General features: G+C 41.4%; 1 long non-coding RNA gene across 3 annotated transcripts; it reads right to left on the bottom strand.

Moving 5' to 3' along the window:
• Positions 1 to 6525: 6525 nt before the first annotated feature.
• On the bottom strand, positions 6526 to 11921 carry LOC120497531. 3 transcript variants are annotated; one of them, XR_005626533.1, is made up of 2 exons: positions 11799 to 11921; positions 6526 to 7089 (listed from the first exon to the last, which is right to left on the bottom strand). It is a non-coding gene; the product is annotated as an uncharacterized LOC120497531 (long non-coding RNA). The 3 variants fall into 3 exon arrangements; XR_005626525.1 differs by lacking the exon at positions 11799 to 11921 and adding an exon at positions 11412 to 11764; XR_005626529.1 differs by lacking the exon at positions 11799 to 11921 and adding an exon at positions 8267 to 8383.
• Positions 11922 to 25549: the final 13628 nt, after the last annotated feature.

Here is a 25549-nt window from a genome sequence, read left to right as displayed (position 1 = left end):
TGCATCATAGCACGCATCTGAAATTCTAATTAACAAGAAGTCATCTGTAGTTGTCCAACATCATATTATTAATTCACAAAGCAATAAAGGGATATATTTCAGACTGAATGAGAAAATAGGTACTGAATGGGGTCAGAGTATTTCACTACACATAATTTGTCATGATCTTTAACTGTTTCCAACCTGCAGAAGTCAAGTTCTACAACGCCTTACCGTGAGTAGAATTTCTCACCTACATAAAGCAGTTACACCACTATGATTTACTCTTGTGAACTTAAAACCTGAATTCGTTCTGAATCTTTACAACCCAGGGTTGCATAAAGAAGTATATTTTTACTGTGAATATGTACCCTTTTGCCCTTTATGTATTTTTGAGAAAGAAAGGCTCTTCTAGGGCCACTATAATATATAAAAGATATTAACATTATGATCAATATATAAATTAATTAGTTTGAAAATTATATTTAATAACAAGAATTATAGTTTTGACAAAAAAAAAAAAAAAAAAGCACGTCTCAGGTAAATTCTAACCAACTTTACATTCCAGAAGTATTAGGAAGACTTTTCATTATCCTAAACCCTGAAAACGCAGGTTTTTCAAAATTCATGGTCAATGAGTAAAACTTTCTTCTTCCTGCTTGTTTCAAAAAATTAATTCCATGGTAAAGTATGGGGAAATCAAAATTATTCATGCCTTCATCCATTACATTTCCAGCAAAAGGTTTCTCAGTTACTAGAATCTTATACAATTAGTTCTCTGAAACTGCTTTAATTGCAAACCCATAAAAGGAAGGTAAGAACACATCAAAGTTAATCTTGACCGGCTGGAAAAAAAATGTTTAAATCAATATGGTGATGGCTCATCTACTCACCATTTAGCCATTACCTGGGAGACGAGGACCTCCTGCTGCAGCAGATATTTTATTTATTTTTAATACAGATTTACCACTGCCTCAGTTCTGCAGACCCATATGAAGCCAAAGTCATTTCAGACTTGCCCTGTCACACTGTTTACTCCTCATATTTTATTCATCCCTGTTTGCTCTTTACATTGGTTACAGAGATAAACACATACAAATATTGTGATGTTCAGCAAGTTTAGTGCAACGAGAGAGGGCAAAAGCCACCATCTCCCATTTATAGCATCCTGGAGAGAGTGACAACACCATAATTCTCCTAAAGAAGAAAAGCCTTTTAGTATAAGATTTTCTTCCATTTAAACTTTAAATTTACCTTGAAGAGAAACTCTGCAAAGTTTAGAAATATTTTGAAGTGCTTCTTCACCCCATGCAAAAGTCAGGTTAAAACATGTTTCCAATACAGTTTTAAAAAATGTTTCCAGTACATTTTTAGATAGAAACCTCATTGTCAGGGGTTCAATATACAAAAAGCTTAAGGACATAAGGGTTATGACTAAAGAAAGGACAGTTTGGGGGTCTTATGGACACACAGGGCCTGATACTTATATCTAACTGGCACGAACAGAAATGCTAAATCTGTTCAAATCAGTGGTGTTTGACCAGGGATCAGAATCAGAGCTGTGATCTATATGTGTGACTTTTACTGGAAGCTGCAAAACTTCCCCAGAAAAGCAACCCCTGGGGGCTTTATGCAATGCACATCTGAGCAGCAAAGGCTACTTGGTAATTGTGACAAAGCAAAGTGTTTCATTCTGGTTCCTGAACTGGAACAGATGACTATTTCTTCTTTTAAGGAGATGAGAGTAAAAAGGGAGCCAATCCAATCTCTGGAAGAAAAGCCTACGATGGAACCTCAAAATAAACACACTTATTTGCATATACAAACACTATATGTACCCACTAATATCCCTTCCTTAAACCGTGAGGAATATCACATATGCTACAGCTCACACCAACCAGAATAATGAGGGAGGTGTTGGGTTTAGATATTTTTATAAGTTCATATAACTCTGCAGTCAAAGCAACTCTAGGTTCATCAGAGCTATCACATAAGAAAAAGGGATTTATCACAAACAAGTTTGTTTAATCATCAGCTGCCTTAACTTCAGTCCTCTCTCCGACCTGCATGTCTCCAGTCTGTGTTACAGTCTGTATTGCAGCCTAATCACACAGAAAGGCAAACTCTGAACAGCTACTGTCACCTCCCTCTCTCTTTTCCTTTCCCAGCAGGTTAAACGTGGAAAATGCCAAAAATCTCCTGGGAGTGAGTCTAAAAATGAAGTGTAAATAGGTACGGGGGAAAAAAAAAACCCTATGAGAAAAAGTGTTATGGAAGGTGCCTGAATGGCAAAGTGCAAAGGGTGACAAGAAGAAAATTGTGATGGCACACAAAAGGCGAGGGAACAAGAAAGATGTGATACAATAGATAGCTGGTGAGAGCCTATCCACTGCCTGGTCGCTCCTGTTCCTCCCCCTCAATACCTTCATTTTTTTTGTTATGATAAAGGACATTCATGATCAGTAACAATGTTATAATGATAGTAAATGCGGGATTTAAGGTATATAAAACCTTCAGCCAACATTAGAAAGCCACCAAGGGGGAGTTACCTTGCACGAGGTTCTATTTAGTGATGGCTCCACTCTTTCACTCCCTGACTGCAAATCAGCATTTTTAGTGGACAATAGGCTCAGCAGTGGCCTTATGATTGCCTCTTTTCAAATGGAAATGGCTATCCTAACTCCTCTGCCAGGTTTTTCTTACTATAGCACAAATTGCAGTTTACAAGGCTCTAAGGGGAAAAAAAAATCTTAGCTGAATATCTTTTTTTTATTCGACAAACTGACATGTAAATTACCCTTTAAGTGCTCCACTCTAGGGCTCTGATCATCTCCTAATTGTCACAGTCAATTGTAGCCAACAGTCTCTTCAATCCCAAGCGCTTTGACAACAAGCATAAGGATCAAAGCAGAATCAGCTCCCTTCAATATCCTTCTGTTTAGGATGCTACAAAAAGCCTGAAAAAGAAAGGTGTAAGGGCATTAGTGGAGAAGGAACTGCGAGGAGAAAGTACTATACCAGTCATTTTCTTCTTCACTAATATTATATATCCTTATATACTCTGTTATCCCACGTTCAGCATGAATACATAAACATCCCTGATAATAAATATGGTCTAAAATCACTCGCATATATTACTACTTTAAAATAAATGCATAATGCATTTCTGCTGCTTCCTGCATGCCTCCCTCCAACTTTCCCTTCGACTCTGGGAATGAATGCAACACCAATTATTTTTTTAAGCTTTTTTTTTTTTTTCCCAACGCAGTCCTACTGTGTCTTCCAAGATGAGCTGGGCTGCAAACCAGCCTACCTGATGGAAACCCATCCCAAGTTGTATTCGTGGGGCCAGTATGACTGAGACATGAAGCAGGTTGTTTGTGCAGCCCTGCCTTTGCTTTCTGAAGTGCCTATAACCCAAGGTCAGGCACAGGCTGGAGGAAAACCCTCTCAATTCAGCTGGAGTCCAACTCTGAGAACAGCCAGTTTCAGTCACTTCCAAAATGACTGGGAAGAAATACAAGAATAAATTCAGCAGTTCTCAAAGCCTGCCCAGGGGGAAAAAAATAATTTCCTATAATTCTGAATGAAGATTCACCTTTTATTGTGTTCCAGACCACTTTAAATCAGCGCCACACTACACGGCTGAAATTTTTGTACTGGCTGGCTGTGTTTGATGATACGAGCTTGCTCACTCTGCAATACGCTTTCATACCCTCAGTGCCTTGCAGACGCCTTGTTGGAGTCGTGTTTCCAGGGAATGGGAGTAAGACAGAGCTATTCTGAGCCACATTTCTGCCTCAAAACTTGTGCGTCTTCACAAACGTAGCGGCAACTCCCACAGAGGCTCGCGAGCAGCTTCTGCCACGCGGGCTGCAGGGGAGGAATCGCGCGGCTGCTGCAGGAGATGTGCTGCTGGAGTGGGAGAAAACCTGCAGCAGGCCAGGGAGGCAAGACGGGGATGTGCCATAGGCATCTCCAAATGGATAATCTGCAGGGTTAGGCAACCGGAGCCTCTGGGCCTCTCCAATGATCTTGCTACCATAGAGAAAGCAAGGAAGAAACTTCACCCATTATCCTCGAGCTCTGTCTTTCCTGCTCCTGAAAAAGATTCAGGTTAAATCCCTCAAGTAAAACAAAATGGGAATTCAGAGGTCAAAAGCTATTTGTTCCTTCATAAGAAATTAACTCGCTCCTTACAGCTGTTTTGAGGAATTTAACATTTCTTGAAAATGATGCGCTTCATCCATTGTCGCACGTGGCACTGGAGGAATGGTTGGATGAGGCAGCTGGATGAGCATCCAAACCCTGCTGCCCCCATACTTTCCACACCCAAATTCTGTAGAAGATGAACTGAGTCAGATTTATAAACCAGCAGAAAACCAGTCACTTGTTTAACCGCACACCAAGACAGGGTTTAAGGTAGATCTTTCGGAGTCATCACCTACAGCACACTCCTCAAAGACCAAAAGGTTTAAGACATAAACAATAAACTTATTTTTACATAGAGAACACTCTGAGTTTGTAGGGAAGATACAGCACAGATACAACAAGGCTTCCTACAGAGCTGCCTCTTCACCCAAATGTGGATAATACAAAGGTACAAAGACTGGTGAGAGTGTTTTCGATAATGAATAGGAACAAGAAGTCAAAATTTCTCACGGGAAAGATTTTCCAAAAAATGATGAGTGGGAAACATCAAAAGCACTCATTTGAGTGATGTCGAAATAATATGGAAGGTTAATCTAATATATAATTTAAAATAAATACAAACCCAAAATTACAAAATTGAATTGAAACATTTGTCTTGTCAAGCTTTTGTTTCCGTAATATCAAAAGGGAAATATTTTAACTCTTTCTGACCAAAAATTTTGCCAAAAAATTCATAATCTGAAGAAGAATTTCCAGTTTAACAGTGGCACACACTTTGCCCAACAGTGAATTTGCAAATATTTTTTAGCCTTGTATAAAGATCAATATGTTTCCCAGCTAAATTCTGACACGACTCCAGTTAAAACATATACCATATTTTCCTAGATATTCCAATATAAAAGGTAAGTCCTGTTATTTTTTAGGAAGACTATTCCAAGATATTAGGACACCTTCCAAATTAAACGTTCCCAACATTAGCAAATTCGTAGCTGCTTAGCTCACTAAAATTGACTTGAAGTATAAAGATATTTTCACCTTCTCATTCACACACAAGAGGAGATACATGCTGAGAAAAAGCTGCAAAGTCAGTTGGATTATAATTTATTAATATTATTGTTATTATTATTATTATTATTATTTATATAACAGAAAAAAAGTCTCAATAATAGGACAGCTAACACAGCCTGGGCTATTTTTTCACCTTGCTTGAACACACATCCAGATAGTTGTTCCATAAAACTCTTGGTTCCAAGCTCAGCCGGTGGAGTTGCTGCTGATAGACTCCAGAGAGTTGAGTAGCACAGAAATCATGGATATTTTCCTTGTTTCCAGCTGGTAAATCACAATAAAGAAGCTTAAAACAATATTCTTTCCCTATCAGAACATTTTTGTGGAGATAATTGCTATAGTTTGCTAAGTACAGATTTCATGAATAGAAAGTAGTAGAGGGTCCATATGACAATGAATAGAAGGAGATCATCTCAATGAGAGCGTTTTTCCTTAAAATAAGGGACATGTTATGGAAAAAGTCAAAAAAATCCTTCCCTATCACAAAATATATTTTTTTTTTCAACACATGGAACAGCAGTAGAGCTGTTTGATGCACTAAGCCATTTGCTGCACATGACCATTTCATTATACTCCAGAGCTGCACTTTATTTATTACAGGTGATTAACAACTGTCTTGCACGACAGTAATGAGGGAAAAGGGCCACAGCATGGCTTGTGCACCGGAGCAGCCTCCAGGAAAGCGGCTCCTCCAGCTGCCTCCCACAAGCCGTGGGTGTGCCAGGGAGCACAGGGGCTCCTCTGCCTGTGGCACCCCAAAAAGGGAGCACTGAATGCTGATCAGAGTTTGGGCTGTGAGAGGATTCTGGTGCCCTTTCCTACAGACTCCAGCATAACCCCCCAGTCTGGTTGCAAAGGAGGGGAATAATAGTGCCCATTGTGCTGCTGACATTTCTCTCAGAGGGGGTGGCTCTTCACTAAGCAGTTGCATTTCCTTATTTAGTTCTCGGCCACAAGCATGGATTTCTGCAGCCCTTTTCTTTTTTTGTGCGCTTTTGGAAAGTAAAAGTATGAGAAGTTACATTTTGGAAGCCTTGGAGACAGTCAAAGCACATGCACTGATATGATATGAAAGCCCGTGGCCACAGGAACCACTTCAGGACTATTGCAAGGCTCCTGATACAGCTCTTAAATGACTGATGATTAACTGATGTGCTCTGGTCATTAAATTCTTCTTCAACGCAGCCTTTCAGGCAACAAACTAGTCTCCTCTGGGATGCCTTGCAGGTATCTGTGCTGAGTTTGCTAAGAATGTTCATGAGGTCAGTACCTCTGCAATGGCCAGAGCCAGGTGAAGAGCCTTCAGAAGACCTCATGGGCTTTGCACCTCAGCTGGGATTTGGTTTAAGCAGTTCACATACCCCTTTTTAAATGATTATTTCTAGCTGGTACTCAGGGTATGTTGGTGACAAACAGCTGCTTCTGCGCAAAGGCTGAGGTTCCAGCCAGCAGTAACAGGACTTATACTAAAGGAGTCAAAGCCTACACAATTCCTTGCTCTTGGGGAGAAGAGGCATTTTTTGGGTGTCTTCATAGCTCATTAGCACAGTTTCTACTGCAGTTAGCTCAACTGCACAGCTCCCACTCCAGCAGCCACATCCTCCTAAGCCCAGGAAAACATTCCAAAGCTATTTTACAGAAGAGGACATGGAAGCTCTTTTAACAGTGGGATCCAAGTCTATTAAAAGCCAACGAGATGTGCCGTCCAGCGAGCTCACCAAAGTCATGAAAAACTGGTGTCAGAGCCAGGGCCAGGCCACAGCAGCTCCCAGGGCCTAATCTGTGCTCAGGCAGTTTGGTATCACAGAGATCTCCCTGCTGTTAACTCCTGAGAGGTCACCTCCAGGCAGCTGAGCACACACCGAGGATGTCCTGCTCCCTTCCAGGCTCCTGCATGACAAAACCCAGAACAAGGGCATCATTCAGAGGCACCACCACTGGAGCTGGGTTGTAAAGAAAGCTGTTTCAAATAACAGCCAGGGAGTCAGAGAAATCGTGTCTAACCACATGTCTGTTGAGAAGAATATTATGCAGCATTTATCAGCCCCGACAGGAGCTTGCCTCACAAAACTGGTTTCAATATAGGAGTTTAAGTACATGGCAGCTGAGAGAGGGAGTACAGACACTGTTTTACACAGGGAGAATTTCTATCTGTTACTAAGCTGTAATTTTAATTGACATTAAGCAAGAAGAACCACAAGAATAGAACAAGTGCCCATTTCTCACAGCACATCTAGCCTGTGTAGAGCTGCTCAGGGCTCATATACCACCAGTTTAGAAACATGTGTAATTGCTTATGGTCAGTGTCGAACCACTGCCAGATCACACATTAAACAGATAACCACTATTATTATAAGAGCAACTTCCTTGACCTCATATTTTGGTCTGGCTCTGAATTCCTGTCCTTTACCAGTTTGGTTTGCTGCATTTTGCCAGCCTGCTGCCTCTACATGTCATTTTCTACTCCTGTAAGTGACCGGTGCAGCGGAGAGCTCACTCTAAAAATGCATATTTGAGCACATGAATAGAATAAATTCAAGAAATATGATCACAGTTGCTCCTGTAATGTTTTTATAAACACAGAGTCTCTGCTTTTTTATTATAGTTAAGGTACAGTGTGTTATTTGGCAGAGGAATCTGACTTGAAAATGTAAAAGGTTCAGGCAACCACACATTTGGAAGTAGAAATCTTTCCTTAAAACAAGGCTCTGGTGTTTAAACATAGCAAAATTTCTGGAAACTTCAGTTTCTCAAAGTCTGCCAAAGCTCCAGTCACATGTAGCATATTCTTGGGGCTTACATATAATGCTTCAAGTAATAAACAACATCTTGTTTAGAGCAGGATGGAGAAAAAAAGGGGAAAACATTCATTAGGAGTCAAAGCTCTACACCAGTACTAAAAACAAAACAAGTTTTTTGCACTGAAAGCTAAGAATGACTCTTATAATGGATTTAAAAAAAAAATTCAAGTACTCTTCACACCTCTAAATATTGCAGTTGAAATTGTAGGTTAAGTTCTTACAGCAATTAAATAAAGTATTCTATAAAAGAAATAAAATACACTCACTGAAGCACACTCAGGTTTTCAGCAACAGAAAGAAAAGTTCTGATCATCCTAATTGGGTAACAGGATGAGTTACACACTGTACATAACTATAGGTCATCAGTAGCCCTTCAGTGCTCCCTGTACAATTCATTTATCGTGCATTTTTTATTCAGGAACAAGGCTGCATTAAAAAAAAAAAAAAGTAAGTCGCTTCCATAAGAAGGCTCATCGTGCAGAATATTCACAGTTTAAATATATGCACAGTCATCTCTACTAGTCAGACACCATTTCAGTCCTCTCATCAGAATGCACATTAACAGAATGAATTTGAGATACAGAAATAGCACACCGCAGCCAGGCCTGGAGTGTGGGCCCTAATACCTACCTCACTGGGATCTAGTCAGGTTTAATTAATTAATGCTTATGAAGCACTATGAGCTCCTCAGATCATCACTTCAATTCATTATCACCCCCATTTGTTTTGTGTCCCACTTCCCCCCTTAATTCAACAGTGAATTTCTTTTGGAAAGTGTTGCATTTATAGAGTAATGAACAGATGAAAGAGGTTGGAGTGATTCCACAGGAGTATAAAAGGGAGCAGGAATCCTTCCCCTTCCTTCCTGCTTGAGTCATTCAGCATCAGGTCTGAGAGGAGCATGAAGCTTCAGGATGTGTAATGCTCTTCCAGGAGTCACCCCTGACCAAACCCGTGTCAAAATGCACCAGAAAATGATGAATGTAAGGTTTTAGCATTAAAACAATTGGTTTTAGTCTGGAAAACTTCTCTGCTTGCATTTATGTTAATTAAAGATGGGCATGAGCCACAATGCTCAAAGGGGTGTGGATGCAGGCACTTGGTTCTTCCCTCATCTCTAATAATTATTAGATACATTGGATGGAAATAGTTGGAAAGAAAATCAATAAGAGAATGAATCAAGAAAATGAATGGCAATTTCAAATACTTACAAGTATAGGATTTCACTCAAGGCCAAGACAAGATAAAATTAGTAGTCTCTATTAAAATAAAACAAAATACAGTTTGATCAAACTTCCATTTAGTGGAATCTTCTTTAAGGACTTCAGATTTTGGCATTGAATAATTTGGGTTACAGAACTTAACAGGGAAAGAAAGAAAGATTGTCTGGTGAAACTCCAAGTCTGCTATAGGCTTTCCAAAGAGAAACCAGATTAAGACAAAAAAATTACTGGTGGAAGAAAAGCTGATAAAGAAGACTAGAATTTGATAATGGAGGAATTTAATTATTCAAGTATTGATTGCTATGATAACTATGTGGAAGCTAACAAAGTTTGTTTGTAGCTGCAATGCTATTAGTCTAGTAACTGAGCCCTGTGCTTGGAGATGGGCATGTGTGCTGTTATAAAATTAATTTTAATTATAAAATTTAACTTTAATCACATTTCATGTCAATATAAGTTTAAAAGTTAATGATAGAGAGTTCAAACTTCACTATGATAAAGATCCACATGGATTTAAAGGATAAATCAATGGAAAATCCTTCTTATCAAGAAAAGCTTGGGAGATTCACAAAGTGAATAGACTTGGGTAAAAAGAACAATGAAAGCCAAAATATGCTGTTATTTTATTCATTTGAAGAGAAAAATCTTATTAAAAACAAAACAATTGATACATCCAATGGTGAGGGGAAATGTGACAGTATACAATAGTGCAATGTGAGAGTATTGAACCAGGGAAAAGCAAATATGCTTTAGGGGGGGGCTGTTTTGTGGTTATTCTGATTAAAAAATTCTTCCTACTGGACTTCAAAGTTAGCACCTCATCTTTCAGGACTCACAAATACAGTTTTGCATTCAGATATTTTTGTTGCTAACATAACAAACCAAGAGCTTTGCAGTTTATAAGTGGGACTGACCTTGTGACCTTGTATATTTAAATGCTGTGATTTAATCAATATACCTGTGAGCAGGAACTTAAAATCCAGTTCTCCCCCATCTCATGTTTTCGCCATGGGAGTTTAGGGCGGTCCCAGGTGGGTCAAAAGTTTTCCTATCAGGCTTGCTTTCTCACTGATCCAAAAAGAAAAATTAACTCTCATAAAAAACATAATCCTCTTTCAGAGCAAAGGCCAATTTTCATTTTAAAAATATAAATTTGGGAAAAAATTAAGGTTTTGATTTTCTGTGAAAAATGTCTCTGTTTGGAACTGTAACCACAATGGTTTTTCCTTACCATGATTTATATGTCAGGCAATAATTCAGACAAAATATCAGCAAACTTCAGCAGAGAGGATGTGGCACCCGAGCTACAGCACCTTTTAAACAGGTTCAGTTAGATTATACAAATTCCATTTGTTTTAGTCTTAAATTTTTCATTTGGTTCCAATTCAAAGGGAGGGACTGTTTCCTGTGCAAAATGTTAGCTTTCCGATATTAAAATCATTCTAAGCATGAATCTAATATTAATCAACCACTTACTGTATTTACCAGAAATTGCTAGGTTCATCATTGTAATAGAAAGATCTGCAGATGGGAACAGAAATCTGGGAGAGATAGTAAACATCTTCAAATAGTCAAATAATGGAAAAATAAAGCAAAAGAAACTGCTAGTCCAAAGCAAAATATTACATACTATTTAGAATTAAGAATTTAGCACTAAAAAATATTTATGCAGCAGCAAATAAAAATATACTTCTTGAGCCAAAGAAATCCATAAGAAATGTAGGTAGAGACCTGTAATAAATCAGAAACGTTAAGAAGCACCCCAACAGTCATTTTGATCTCTCAGCACAGAAGTAAAGTAAGCACAGTGCATAAGGGTTAACTCCTCAGCTCACATAAATCAAGTTAACACCATTTAAGTTAGCAAAATGTATTCAAAGTCAAATTCATTCACTCCAGCCAAAGATCTGTCCCTAACTCTATCCGTTGCATTTTATACTGCATTAACAATTTTAACATATTCAGCTTTAAAGCCCAATATACTTCAATGTAATCTCCATTACATACACACACTTTTATGTACCCATGCATATGCAGAGGAATATATACATATAAAATTATTTTAACTTATAATATAAACAAATTAACATAACACAATTTGTAGCTATGAATAACAGAATAGGAACGGTTTTGCTGCATTTAGTGAGGAAACACACTGAAAATCCTAATTTGAGTAGAGTCAACCAACCTGGATTTACGAGCAGGAAATCTTGCTCAAATAATTTGTTGGAATTTTTCAAAGCTATCCCTGCCAAGGTAGACAAGGAAAACACTGTGGATGGTATAGAGTATGGCTAGACTTTCAAAAGAGTGCTTGATAAGATCCTGCACTGGAGATTACCAGCAAGGTACAGAGCCACTGCATAAACGATAACAAACTTTAATGAACTGATAAGAGTCTGCAAACAGCATTCACCGAGTGACTTAGAGATTGGCAGTCAATACAGGGTAGCGCCCCGGTCAGGTTAGGAGCTTGTCTGGTCTCTAATCTATGCAAAAGAATTAAATCAGAATATCAAAGGTAACGTATCAAGCCGTGCCGGGGACATAAAAGTGGCAGCAGCAATTGTCTCACCCGGGCTATAAATGCGAGATCCAGATCAGCAGCAAATGCAGCATCAGCAGCGCCGGGATCGCGCTGCGCCGGGCGAGCAGAGTAAACAGGGATTTGTCCTGCAGGGCCAAATGTGAAAACAAGCTCCACGTGGGCACAGGGATGGGAAGGAGTTGGTGCAGGGTGTTATGGAAGGGGCAGAGGGAGGGAAACCCAGGTGCTGCTTGGGGAAAAGGGAAAGGACGCAGGGAGTGACTGGAATTGCAGCAAAAGGGAGGGAAGAGATAAGAAGATGCTTTGAGTCTTTTAATCTTTAGGAGATAGGAAAGTTAGAGGAGATTAAAATCTTTTGAAATAAAAAAAAAAAATTAAAAAATTTTAAAAGCCAACCTTTTGTCTTATTCTAATTTGATGGGTAAGTGTTTGAGTAAAACTTTCTATCCCAGGAATACGATTATGGTTTACTGTAAGGATGACAAAACCAGTCTTGTGTCCCTTGAACCAAAGTCCCACATAGTTTTGGAACGCTGCAGTCCCTTTCTGCCCCAAGGGTGGCAGATCTGGCCAGAAAAGCTCAGCAGAACCAGCAGAGGAGGACAGGACAAAAGCATCAGAGTTGATTTCTGTGCTGCCACAACTCAGGGCAGTGTTGGAGCTCTGCAGCCCTCCTGGTGCTTTGTCAAAAGCACCAAAGAGATTATGGCTCCTAAATCCTATTTATTAGACTGTCTCCTCCCTGAAAAACCACAATTTGCATTCAATCTCAGTGCTCACTAAAACTTGGAGAGGTTCTGGGGACCCTGGACCTCATTCCCAGTACATTTTTTTTCTATTAGCAATTGACCAGTGGAGCTCTGCAGCCCTCCTGGTGCTTTGTCAAAAGCACCAAAGAGATTATGGCTCCTAAATCCTATTTATTAGACTGTCTCCTCCCTGAAAAACCACAATTTGCATTCAATCTCAGTGCTCACTAAAACTTGGAGAGGTTCTGGGGACCCTGGACCTCATTCCCAGTCCAATTTTTTGTATTAGGAATTGACCAAGTCCATGAAATAAGCTGGAACAGACTCATAAACCCCAAGAACAGGGCTCCAGTCCAGTGGATAGGTCTTTCACCTGGCAGAAGGATACATCTTCCAGTAAATTTTGATGAAAAAAGTGAATTCAAAGAATTGCTGAACAGGGCTGAATGGACCCACTCCAGCATGTGAGGTTACCTGAAGAGTTTTCAGTTTCATTTTGTCCTCTGATAACTGCACAAAATTTCAGCAGGTATTTAAATTAAACCAGCACCAGCTAAAAATGTGTTTTTCCTGCTCCTATGGCTTTACTACTTTTATCAACTTTTACATTTCTTGTTTCTTCAAACAACTTGCCCAACACTAGATAGAAATTCTGTTGCCATTACTGCCACATCTACTTCACTCAATTTAATGGATCTTTTTTTCAACAGCAAGACTAAAAATATTTGGCCTCATGAGGATTTATCAGAACTGTACCAAGATTAAAATTTCAGCTTATTATTACACACTTTTTACCAATTATTCCTTTATTATCTTTATGGAAGGACCCTCCACAAAAAAGCAGTCTGATTTTGTTGTAGTCACTACACTGAATTCCACTTTTTCAGACCACTATCTTTAACAAGGGGTAAAAAACCCAAGGGATTTTGAGCTATGAGTGACCAAGAGACGCCATGAGAAAAGTTTTTACATCCTTCATTGCCTTTGTCCAGGCCTAAGGTGGAATTTTCAATCCCTTTTTGGGTCACCAGCTCCCTGGTAGGGCTGGAATTTTTCGATTTTGCAGGATTTTTTAAATCACTGTGGACCCTGGATATAAACCTGAAGCTTTCTGTGTCTCTCAGATACTGTTTACTGATTATTTTTTTAACTATCTGTGTGTTCATGTTTTCATTTCTGTCATAACTGTTTCTTCACCTGCCTGAAACCAAGAGATTTCTAATTTTTCTTCCGTTTCCAAGTTTCTCAAAGTTCCTTGTCCACCCAGCACTGCCATCACAGTTCCTGAATAAAACCTCAGTGTTTCTCAACAGGGTGCAGAATTTCTTCCCCTAAACAACCTCTGCTAGCAGTGCCTCTTTTCTCAGGGGAAAATCTCCAAATAAATACGTAAATCAAACTTTCAATTCATTGTAAAAACAAGTTGCTTCCCTAAGCAACAGGGCATGGCTAGATATCAGAAATAATTGTTAATATATTGGGATTTTAATGCACTTAAACAACAAATTTAAGTGTCTTTTCTTGATCTTGCACCGCAGTGATCTACTTTGCCTGCTTTCCACTTCATGCTTTACCCAAAGTGTTTTTATTTCACCAGCTATCAATCTTTGAAATTTGAAAATCGTTCAGGTTTATCTGTGATTTGTGTTTCTTTCCCCACGGTTTGTGTTGAGAGCCTTAATGACATTCTCCTTTGAGTTGCCTCAGAGGAAAGGAAAGACCCAGGTTTTTTTCACATGTCTGAGGAAGCATCTGTATGCTAATTCCCTCTCAACTTTGCAAGCAGCAAATTTAAAGGGAGATGGTTTTTAGCAAATACAGACCAGTCAGCAGTTAGAAATCTTTGTAATGGCACCAGTTTCTTGGGAGATTTTTTTTCCTCCCACCAGCTTTCAAGGCTATTTCTTGACTTTACAAGATCACCATAAGTTAATACTTGACTCCCACAAGTCCCGCTCCACCTTAAAAATCGTACAGAATCTGTCAAACATCAATTTTGAATCAATGCCAATTCAGTATAAATAAAGTGTGATATGGACACTCCAGCAAAGGATTGCTGCAAATCAAAAGGGCTCTTATCACACAAGGAACATGATAGATTTATCTCCAGTAATTCCAATTCTGATCACCTTTTCCAGAGAAGAACTTTAGTGACTGAAATAGGAATAAGATACACAGTAATTATTTTTTCCGGCTGTTAAAGATACATTATATAAACAAAGGCTGAGCCTAATCATTTTTTTTAAGACCTAAACATTAATATTTTCATAATTAGGTTGAGGACTGAGGTAGTGGCTGTATCTGGTGAGTTTAAAAAGGAAAAAAAAACTATACAGATTATGCCAATTAAAAATGAAAGGTCTAAGAATAAACAGTGAATTCTTGCAGAGGATCCAATTCAGAGCATAGTAGGCATTATGTCAAATAAAAGCACGGAGTGAACTGAAGTATTAATGAACAGAAGAGATAGCCAGACATGTTTACACAGGCAGCCAGGGCTGGAGGATATACCGACAACGTGGGGAGGTGTGTTGTAATAAACTTGAAGGGGGACAGACTTGTTGGGCCAAGTGTCCCTTTCCTGTCCAGGAATTCCTCGTGTCCTCATTACCCTTTCACCTCTGGACAGCTGCAATATTAAAATCTGGCTCCTATCTTAAGGAAATTGAGTTTAATGTCCTTAATTTAGTCCCCAGTCCACACATATCCATATCACAAAACAATCACACAGTTTGGCTCAACGGACAGCGGCTGCTGAGGAAAGAGGCTCATCCTGGAATGGCAGGGCTGCTGCAAGGCAGGCCCAAGCCCTCTATAAAGCATCTGTGCAATACATGCATGGTATTTACTCTTGTGAGAAACCATCTTATTTTCACTTCTTTCTTTTCCTGGTATCTTTTGCAGGCAGAGTTTTAATTACCAAAGCAGTTGTCATGTTGGTGTGTCATGGCAGCGGCCAAGCTGGATGAGAACAAAGGTGGTGTCTTGGTTTTTTGGTGTTTTCTTCAGCTCCAAGCACAGCCTCAACAACTTGATTCAGCACATCTCCTTTCTCTCTCAGCAGAGGAGGGCTGCAGGGTGAGGTGCTGCATCCATAGATTACATGGCAGGAAAAACATGAGTGGCATATTTTGGTCCCGGGGATTGATATGCAACACTCCGAACACCGAAGTCAGCTGCTAAATAATCTGGAGTCAGAAAGGGGCAGAGTGGTTGTGGAGGGGAAAAAAAAAATGAAGGGGATAAAAATTAATCATCGAAAGAGTGTTATGCTTTATGTTAGTAAATCATTTTAACTAATTAATTACATCATATCTCCAGCCAGGCTTCCGATTAGAAATCTTCAGGAATCGGTGGGCAGGGATGTAAAATGTGCTTGTTCTCTTCATCTGGAAAACATCTATGTTGCTCATTTTCCAATATTATGGAAGTTTTTCTCTGTATTTTTCCTTCAGAGTTTTTTTTATGCCTTTGTGATTATTTTCTTCTGATCTGTTTGCTTACCAACATAAGGGGTATAAAATAGTGTAAAGAGTACTGATATAAATGTATTATAAAAATATTGAAGAGCATTGGTATAAATGTCAGTGTACTGGGTGCATTTTGGGATGGAGAGAGGGGTGTAAGATGGAGGATAAGTCTGTCAGCTCGCAGCAGACACGGCTGATTTGTAAATAACAAAATTGTAGGATTTATTCCTTTTGATGCACTGCACTTTTATTAAAAGAAAATCCCCTGGAAACCTCTGTAAATGGCACGAAACATATAATTAGACTTAGCTTTTTTCACCCTCTGCTTATTTAAATGCTCCGTAACTTCAGCAGTGATTCAGTAACAACAGATTTTATAGAAACATCTGACAATGAGAACAAATATTTGCAGTGTTTTCAGTCTCTGCTCTGTATTTCTCCCTGCGAGGCAGAGCTTGCCTTCCCTGTGTGTGGATCAGTGTCGCTTTCCCTGCTGCTCACACCTCCAACCAGATCCACTTTCCAACACTAAATATCAGATGTGACTTTTTACCCCCTCGCTTCCCACCTCTGAAATGCCACCCTACAAATTCCTGTCTCCAGATTCCAGGCACGGACCTCCCAAAAATGAGTGCCACCAGCAGGCAGGCTTTGGCATAGGCAAAACCATCGTGGCCAGGCACAGCTGGGGGTGGTGGTGGCACAGGAGCTCTCTCAGGCACTCACCTGCCCCAACAGCAGATATCCAAGGCTGTGCTGTGGTTGGATTTGCTCTCTTTTCCCTGGGCTCCACCACTCCTGCCCTTTCCCTGCTTGCTAAGGAAAGAGGTTTATACACGGAGAGCCAGCCCAGCAGAATCATTGGTGTAGATGAGCTACAAAGTCATCCAGGATGGGCTTTGCTGCCCTGAGCCTCAGCACCAGACCCTACAGCCATCAGAGCAACCAAATATTAACAAATTAATATCACATTCTTAATATGTGCAACGAGTTGGGTCCACCCCAATATCTTTACTTGTGTATCAGTCAAATTATGGGACAGGAGATGGAGCTGCAATTCCTAACTCCTGGAGCCAAGGAGATCAACACTCACAGCAACCCAACCCAGGCTGCCAGAATTATTCCAGAGACTGTGTTGCTTCCTCCCTTGCCCAGAATTTGGGAAGTCACATCCATTTACAACCTCTTTGTCATTAAAACCATTGGCAGGTGGACCCACTGACATGTGGACATCAAACAGTATTCCCACATTCTGCCCAGCGCCTTTTTTGGACCCATTTCCAGCCTGTCAGAACAAGGGGGAAGAATACAGTCAATATAGTCGCTTCTGAAATTTAAAAAAATACATTAAAAAGATAAAAATAGCCATTTTTAGAGTGTTTCAGGTTGAAGGTTGCTTGTCAGAATCCAAGAAGAGAGCAGCAGTTGTTCTGACACTGCGGTTTTCACATCCTTGTCAGAGATTTGAAGCAGGATAGCTGATGTGTGTTAAAAAAGGATGGGGAGGTTTAAAATAGTTTAGATGCTGCCTGAAGCAAGTTTGAAGAGATATAGTAAGGAGCATTGGTAGGAGTGTACGTGCACCTAAAACCATCCATGGGGAGAAACAACTTGTCCAGGGACTGGTACCTTTAATTCAATTCTGACCTGAAACCCCTCAAATGACCCAGAGACAAGTCAGGAAATTTCCCAAGAAACATTTTTAAAACATAAACTGGCGAGGGAGTGACAACATGGAGAACACTTTCATTGCAAGGGAAAAGAAAAAAATTCTCTCTCTGGTTTTTGACAGCTCTAATAACCCAGAGTCTAAGATTTGGGCTTGGAAAGGGGCCAGTTGGCCAAGCCTCTATCCACAGACAGGCTGGAGATGATGCTGATAGTCAGAGGGAAGCAAACAGAAGACCTGGCAAGTTCAATGCCACCCCTGACGAAGGGGATGTCTGCCAGCTCCTGGGTAAATCTGCACTTTAGGTGTGCAGCAGTCACCAGGTTGTGCCTCTGCTTCTCCTGGAATCTGATCCAGTCTGCAGCCACCCACAGAACGGCAGCAGTTTCCCAGATATTGGGCAATTCTGTACACAAGGAAACTATGCTGCAGTGGCTAATTGCTTTGGAAACTATGCTGCAGCGGCTAATTGTTTCAAATCATTTGGGATTTTCTAAATATCTTCGTAACCCTTGTGTTTCTGTAGATTTTAAAATATCCAGCTAATCTCCTGAAGTCTTGGAAAGAAAAATATGTTTTCCCCAGGGTGGTGATAAGAAATAATTGGGGCAATCGATCGAGTCTGAAACTTTCAGATGGACATCAAAATGTCAGCTTTGCATCCAGATTCTTTGCTGCTAATTTCACCTCCATTAACTTAATCAGGAGTCAGTGGGAAAAGCAGGGTGGCACTAAGAAATCAAGGAAAAAGGAAATTTTGATCTAGTCCCAAACAGGTACCACAGGGACTGCTGTGTAACTGTAGAATTTATATTCACATTCAGCCTAAAGCCAAACAAAAAAAACTTCCATTTTAATACATCTTCCACAAAGTTGTCCATTGGTCTCATGAAGGTATTACAACATCTGAGGGGCATTGGATTATGTTCTTGATGTCCCATCCCTGGAAGCATCCAAGGTTGGACACAGCTTGGAGCACCCTGGGATAGTGGGAGGTATCCCTGCCCATGGCAGGGGGTGGAATGGGATGAGCCTTAAAGTTCCTTCCCATCAAAACCATTCTGGGATCCTCAGCAGGGGATGCCTTTTGGGAGGTATCCCTGCCCATGGCAGGGGGTGGAATGGATGAGCCTTAAAGTTCCTTCCCATCCAAACCATTCTGGGATCCTCAGGAGGGGATGCCTTCACCCCAGAACTGCTGCTGGGTGACCCCAACCCCAGAAGGGATGTCTCCCGTTACAAAGAATTGTGGGAGCATCTCGGGGATGTTTGCTTTCTCTCCTGCTTTCAGAACCAAAAAAGCAGAGGTTTAGCCCCAGTTCCCACCTCGTCCTTTTGCAAACAACTTGCTGGCATTGCCACCACCCTGATGGCCAAAGCAGGGGCAGTTTTGGCCACCTGGCTCAGAGTTTGGCCCTCCATGTGACAAGGATTTCTCAAGTTTACACTCTTGAAAAAAAAGGAAAAAAGAAAGAAAAAAAGAATCTGTTATCACTGAGCATATGCAACTGCTAAACATCCTATTCAGTATAACTTCAGCCTGTTCTGAGAACTGAGTTTCACAGTTTCTTTATGCAGTATCTGTCTGTCAGATATTGCCCACTACATTACCATAGTGTATATAATATACTTCCACGAAAAAAAAATTGTTTGCACATATTCTTTACTACCTGCCGCGAAAAGATAAAATATATTAAAAGCTTTTATTTTCATTTTACATTGTATATGTCCTATGTTCCTTGTATTAATGGCACTAAGGAAATTTAAACACTGTGATGAATTTGTGCCTCCATTTTGATGTAATTTCTCTAATCTGCTAAATACAAATAGTGCATCAATTTTAGATATTTCTAGAGCAACCATTACCTTAGTTCTTCAATATGACATCAAGGAGCCAGCAGGCTATACACAGAATATTTGGGCTCCCTGTACATTTAAAGTGTACCCTGTACGCTAAATAAAATTCTCCAAATCTTTAATTTCTTGATAAATCAAATTCTCACAGAAGTGAAGGCAACTCCTGGGGTGCCAGGCAGGCAGTATTGCTGTAACAACTAACCCATGGCCAGAGGCAGTGGAGCAAAGGCTACTTCTTTCATTCCTTTATTTAATTTTTCTACCTTTCGGGTTCTGGTTTTGTCCAGCTGCCCCTTCCTCCTTTCTGTTCCCTCTGTGGCTGAGCTGTGCTCACACCAGCCCAACGCCGAGCGGGGTTGCACAACAAGCACCATCCCTTGCACCCCTCTGCTGACCAACTTATAACTGATCTGCACTTCTGCTGTTCCTTTATCACCACCAGCTACAGCGAGGTGGGGTCTTGAGGGCTATGATTTAGGCATTTTAAAATACATCAGGAAAATACTGATGTTGGCTCACTGGGAGGACACAGTTAATATTTATATTAAAAGTTCCTGATGTTTTAGACACCTCAAATTGAAACAACCTTTGATCTTCTCAGTAAGTGTCATATAAACAAGGCAGGAACACTGTGTGTCTGAGATATTTCTTTATGGTTTCCTAGCTTAACCTCACATGGGTTTAGGTATTGCAGGGGGACCTCACCACTGTATATAAGAAAATGAGGCCTAAATGTGCTCATATCCAGAGGATTCACCACCTTATTAATGCATATATGTCATGCATAGATTATTAACAGCTTCATAACTAGAGAGGAACTTGCATTTCAATAAACATACTTTTACAAGTGCAAAGAAAAAAAGTTTTGCATTAGGATGTTACTTACTTCATGTCTTTGTCCTGGGAGAATGCAACTAAAGAAACCACATTTAAAATCAGACATTAGATATGCAAATATGTGTTCAGATCAGAGATACGAAAATTATTCAAATGATTAATTATTCATCATAAAAATGTCAATTAATAATTCTGAAGCATAATAGGCATCTTTCTAATGCATCTTTATTTTTCAAGCCTAAATACTGTTGAATCTGTGTTCAATTGCATTCTAACAAGTTTTTAAAAATTCAACAAAGTAAACAACCAACTATAAACAAAAGTGAGCCGTGAATTTTAATCACTGCCAACTGAGCCAAGAAATGTGGCCGAACTTCAGCACTGATCCCAGAAGAGAGGGAAAAGCATCTCCAGCTCATGGTGTGGGACAGTGGATGGAAGATGATTGTCCCTCAGTGTCCTCTGTCCAATGAGAAAAGAAATGCTGGGACCTGTGGATGCCATTCCCTGCTGCAGGCACACAGACAGACGTGAGCAGCAGCTGAGCAGACCTAGGCCATCAGAAGTGGCTTTATAAATTGGATGCCATTCCCTGCTGCAGGCACACAGACAGACATTGTGAACAGCAGCTGAACAGATCTAGGCCATCAGAAGTGGCTTTATAAATGACAAAATTAACAAAAACATATGAGGAGATTCACTTTTAACGTTCAGGGACTCACACAAGATCAAATATTACAGTGATCTGCTGGTTAGAAATGCCCAGGGATAGATAAATTAAAGCCAGACAATCTTTTCCCTCGCTTTTGGCTCGTATCCTATCCCTACATGGGTTTTCCGCAGAGGAACTCAAAAACTTTGGGAATGTTGATTCAAAAGGTTTCTTCCCAAATACCTCATCAGCGGGTGGGGGGAGAGTCGTTCCCTGACCCTTTCTTCCTCTCTTCTGTGCCCTCTCCCCCATGTGGAAATTGGAAAAAAAATAAAGGCTCTGCTTTCTAAATCTTGGTTTATAGGGACACCTGTACTGAGCAGAAGTATCCAGCAGCATCTTGGGCCCACATGGGGCCTTCCCTGCTCACAAAAATTATTCCAGCCTGTCTTATCCTCTACTGCCACAGGTGACTGCAGAAAGTAATCCCCCCAGCATCTTTTTGTCTTTGATTTGGGGGATTTTTTGCAACCTCAGAATTCTTTCTCAAGGCGAGGACATCTTCTACACCCCAGAGACAGGAGCATGAGAAGCATCCAGAACCCACAGGGATCCCAAATCTTGCAGGAGCAGCTCCCTCAGCGGAGCAGGGCTGTGGGGAGGGAAGGATGCTCTCCCCAGGCTTGGCTGCAAGTGGGCACATCTCATCTGGATCCCCTATGTGGGGATGTTTAATCCCTGATGTAAGAAGGGTTCCACACTTTAGGGAAAATAGTCGAGAGTTCTGGCTATGAAAGACATGAAGGAAAAGCCTCAGAGCTGCTAAAGTGTATTTAGAGGTGTTAAACCTCTGTCTTCACCAGCCTCTAAAATGTATTAGCCAAAATTCATCAGCCTGAACATCTTTGCTCCTGTTCCCTCAGTTTTCCTCCTTCCACGTGGTGGGCAAGAAAACACAGTCCCCGTTACTCATCCTCCACCAGGGAAAAAGCAAACACACCAAAATAAATAAGGCAGTGAATCATCCCCTCAGCCCATGCCACCACATCCCCATAAAGCCACCACGGCAGAAGGTCTCAGCAGAAGGCTCAGCTCCTGCAGGGCCTGTGCCCCAAAGCCTCCTTGGTGGCTGCTCACGTCCCCTCTCAGTCAGTGCTGCGTGCCTGGGGATCACAGGGAGGTCTCTCCCTGCACAGCCCCTTGCTCATGGCAGGGTTTGTCCCTGGCAGCAGGATCTGCCCCTGGCTGGCCCTGCAGATCCACACAGTGGTGGGAACATGGGGTTAGCTCCAAGGGGCTTATTTGGTGGACAAAGGAGACCCACCGAGGAGCTGGAGGCAGGACTGCTTCTCCTGTGGCTTTAACCAGGCAGGTCTGCCTCAGGATCAGGCCACCCTCATCTCAATTTGCAGCATTTCCATACAGGAAAACCTGAGGAAAAGAGGAGAAACCTGCACTAAGAGAACTGCCCTTAAAATCATCTCCAAAAGCTGGGAGCTACACACAAGGAAGGAGCTGGGTCTTGTGAGGATATTTGGCTCTGCTTGCTCTTAAACTGATGGGGTGGGGGGGGATAGGATGTGCAAAAGTTTTAAAATAGAGCAGGGAATAGGATCTGCATGGGGATGCTGATGGAGCAGGGACTGGGATCCGGGCTGCCAGCACCACCCCAATAAAGGCAGGATCTATAGCCTGTCATTATTTCCATCTCCTAAAGAAGCTGCACACCCGTTATTAGTTCAGAGCCGGGCAGGAAATCATCGCCTGGATTAAGGTTAAATTCCATCTCAGAAGGGCTTAGCTGATTGCTAAATGTTTATGTCCAGTGTCCAAAAATTAAAAATCAATAAAAAAAAAACCCCACAACAAGCACCCCCATATCTCACATTAAAATAACACCCAGTAATGTTGGGTGCTATGTCAGTCCTGCGAAGATCCGAGCAGTTTTATCGCTCCGATGCAAACCCTGCTGAGGCACACCAGAGCTGGGGAAACTGTGAGATTGAGGGCTGAAAGAACAGCCAGCAAAATTATGAATAGGGATTATCTGACAATGCCGACATGTTTCTTAAAGCCCTTGAGCGTCATCACACGCTCTGAGGGTTTGTTTTTCAGCGTGGCTGCAGATAAATATATTTTATTGATACGCCATCGACAGCACTCCTGCCTATTGCGAGTCAGGCTGCAGCCTCTCATAATCTCCAGTTCATCCCCTGGTTTTGTAATCTGGAAATGTAGGAGCAATATGTAAGGAGTCTGTAATGGGATTAATTTATTTTGAGAACTTGTTGGTCGGGTTTTAGGTTTTCTCCTTTTTCTCCTAGAAAACGTGGGTGAGTGGAAATTGAGCAAGTCAGTAATTAGCATTCACTTTTTTCTTTTCCTTTCTTTTTATCATATGCATCTAAATTCAGTTTAGCTCTTTAAGGAATTGCCAGACTGCCCTTGATTTATAGGCAGTGCCTTCTGGATCTGAGAGGATCTAATTCAAGCTAATAATACTTGAATTTGATTTCAGGATATTTGTGCTGTGCTATATATTTCATTAAGATATCATCATTCTGTGTGTGTGTGTACGCGTGTGATATGCCTCTGTGTATCCAGGTACATTTAGGCATGGAGAAGTCATGCATCCTGCAGGAAAACCATGCTGGCATTTAGAGAATAGTGGCCAGAAAACTTTTAACAAAGCCACGACTACTCGTAACGGGGAACAAAAATAGAAATGTAAATAAAAATAATTAATATAAACAAAAATAATAGGCAAAAATATTAGGGCAGCTCGTTCCCACCTTTGCCTGGCTGGGGATTGCAGCGGCAGCAGACGGCCAGAGCCTGCCTCTCCCTCCCCACTCCGCCTGCAGCTCGGGGTTGAGGAGGGGGACACCCCGAGGTGCCACTTCCCAGCCCGGGAGGACATTTGGATGCCCCTACCCGGAGCCCCCCCGTGCGCTGCCTCCCCCGCATCTCACAGGGTCACCCACTCCCGTCTAACCAAGAGATGGCCAAAAAAAAAAAAAAAAAAAAAAAAAAAAAAAAAAATCCCAGGCAGATCTCGGCGGCTCTGATGAGCTGCAAAGACACCCTGCGGGGGGGCCAGGGGGGTCCCTTCCTTGCTTTGCCATGCTGAACCGCCAGGAAGGTGTTCCCTGAGCAGGACCATTTTGGAGCGCGATCCCATCGCTGTTGCTCGCCCTCCACTTCTTGCTTTAGGCACACGCTCAGTGCACAGTTCAAGAGCAGTTTATCTAAGCTTAATGTAAGTAAAAGTGCAGTGTGGGATCAGTGTGCCGTTTGTTTCGGTTTTCTTCGGGAGGGAGAGAAGGGAAAAAAAATAAAATAAAGTGCTGGAATAGGCTGAACTCTTGTCAGAGCGGGGAAATTGTTCCGCAGCTCTTTAACCGGGCAGCCCCACGTTTACCTTGGGAAAGGACCGTGGGCAAGACGCGAAGTTTCTCCCTGCAGTGAGACTATTTCGAGCTCCTTCAGGAGGAAGGAGCGGCTGTGGGCTGCGCTGGGAGCCGGGCAGGAGCGGCTGGAGCCGCAGCCGGATCTGCCCCCTCTGCAGCCGTGCGCCTCCGCTCAGCATCCCCGGCTCGCTCTGCCTCGACTTACTTCGGTATTACTTCTCGATTACGCGCGGGGTAAACCGGTTTTTTGATTAACAAACCGGCAGAGCGCTGGTTAAGAACACTTAAACTTCAAAAAAAGAGAAAAAACTATCCCCCTGGGAAGCGGGCTCTGAATTGGTTAATAATGTGCAGTACTTGCTAAATTGCTGACTTCCAGATGTGGAAAATATCTTTCTTGTTTAGGACCTACGTAACCTGATTGGATTACGACAGAAGCGTCACATTGGAAGGCTTTTGAGTGATGATTTAATTAACCATACAGTAGAAAGCTGTATTTGCCAGGAAACCCCTTCCATATTTGCATAACCAATCCCTTCAGTGCAAAGGTGGAGTCTAGGCTTCTTTTTTTTTTTTTTTTTTTTTTCTCTTCTTTTTTTTTTTTTTTCTATATGCAATTTTATTTTAATTTTAATACTTGAAAAAAGTGAAAAACTTGTAACCTCCCTGAAGTTCAGCCCCACGCGTTACTCGTCCACGCTGTGTCTCTCTGCTCATCCAGCTACTTCCAAGAAAAAGCAGAGCCAGGAAAAAGAGCCCATCTCACCCCTGATCCATATCTGTGAACAAAACAGATAGACTGTAAGATCTCAGCACGTTTGGTTGATTTTTTTTTTCATCAGATTTAGCTGACTATTCAAAACTTCTGAGAATTTGTTTCTCATAAAACTCTAATTGTCTTTTTTTTTTTTTTTTTTTTTGGGGGGGGGGGGGGGGGGGGGAAATAAAAAAGCCCCAAAAGAAACGCGTGAAGGATAAAAATAAAACCGCACCAAAACAAACCAGGAGCTTATTCGCAGTACCCGAACAGAGTTTAGTTTCTAGGCTTTATGTTAGGGTAAGTTTTTAGGGTAAGAGGCGAGGGCCGGCGGCGGGACGGTGCGGGGCGGGATGCGGGGCGGGGGGGGCGGGCGG

The sequence above is a fragment of the Passer montanus genome, unplaced genomic scaffold, assembly GCF_014805655.1.
Source record: "Passer montanus isolate IOZ18808 unplaced genomic scaffold, ASM1480565v1 scaffold1, whole genome shotgun sequence".
In the NCBI taxonomy this organism is placed as follows: domain Eukaryota; kingdom Metazoa; phylum Chordata; class Aves; order Passeriformes; family Passeridae; genus Passer; species Passer montanus.
The sequence above is the reverse complement of the archived record's forward strand: the minus strand, read 5'-3'. Positions and strand labels throughout refer to the sequence as shown.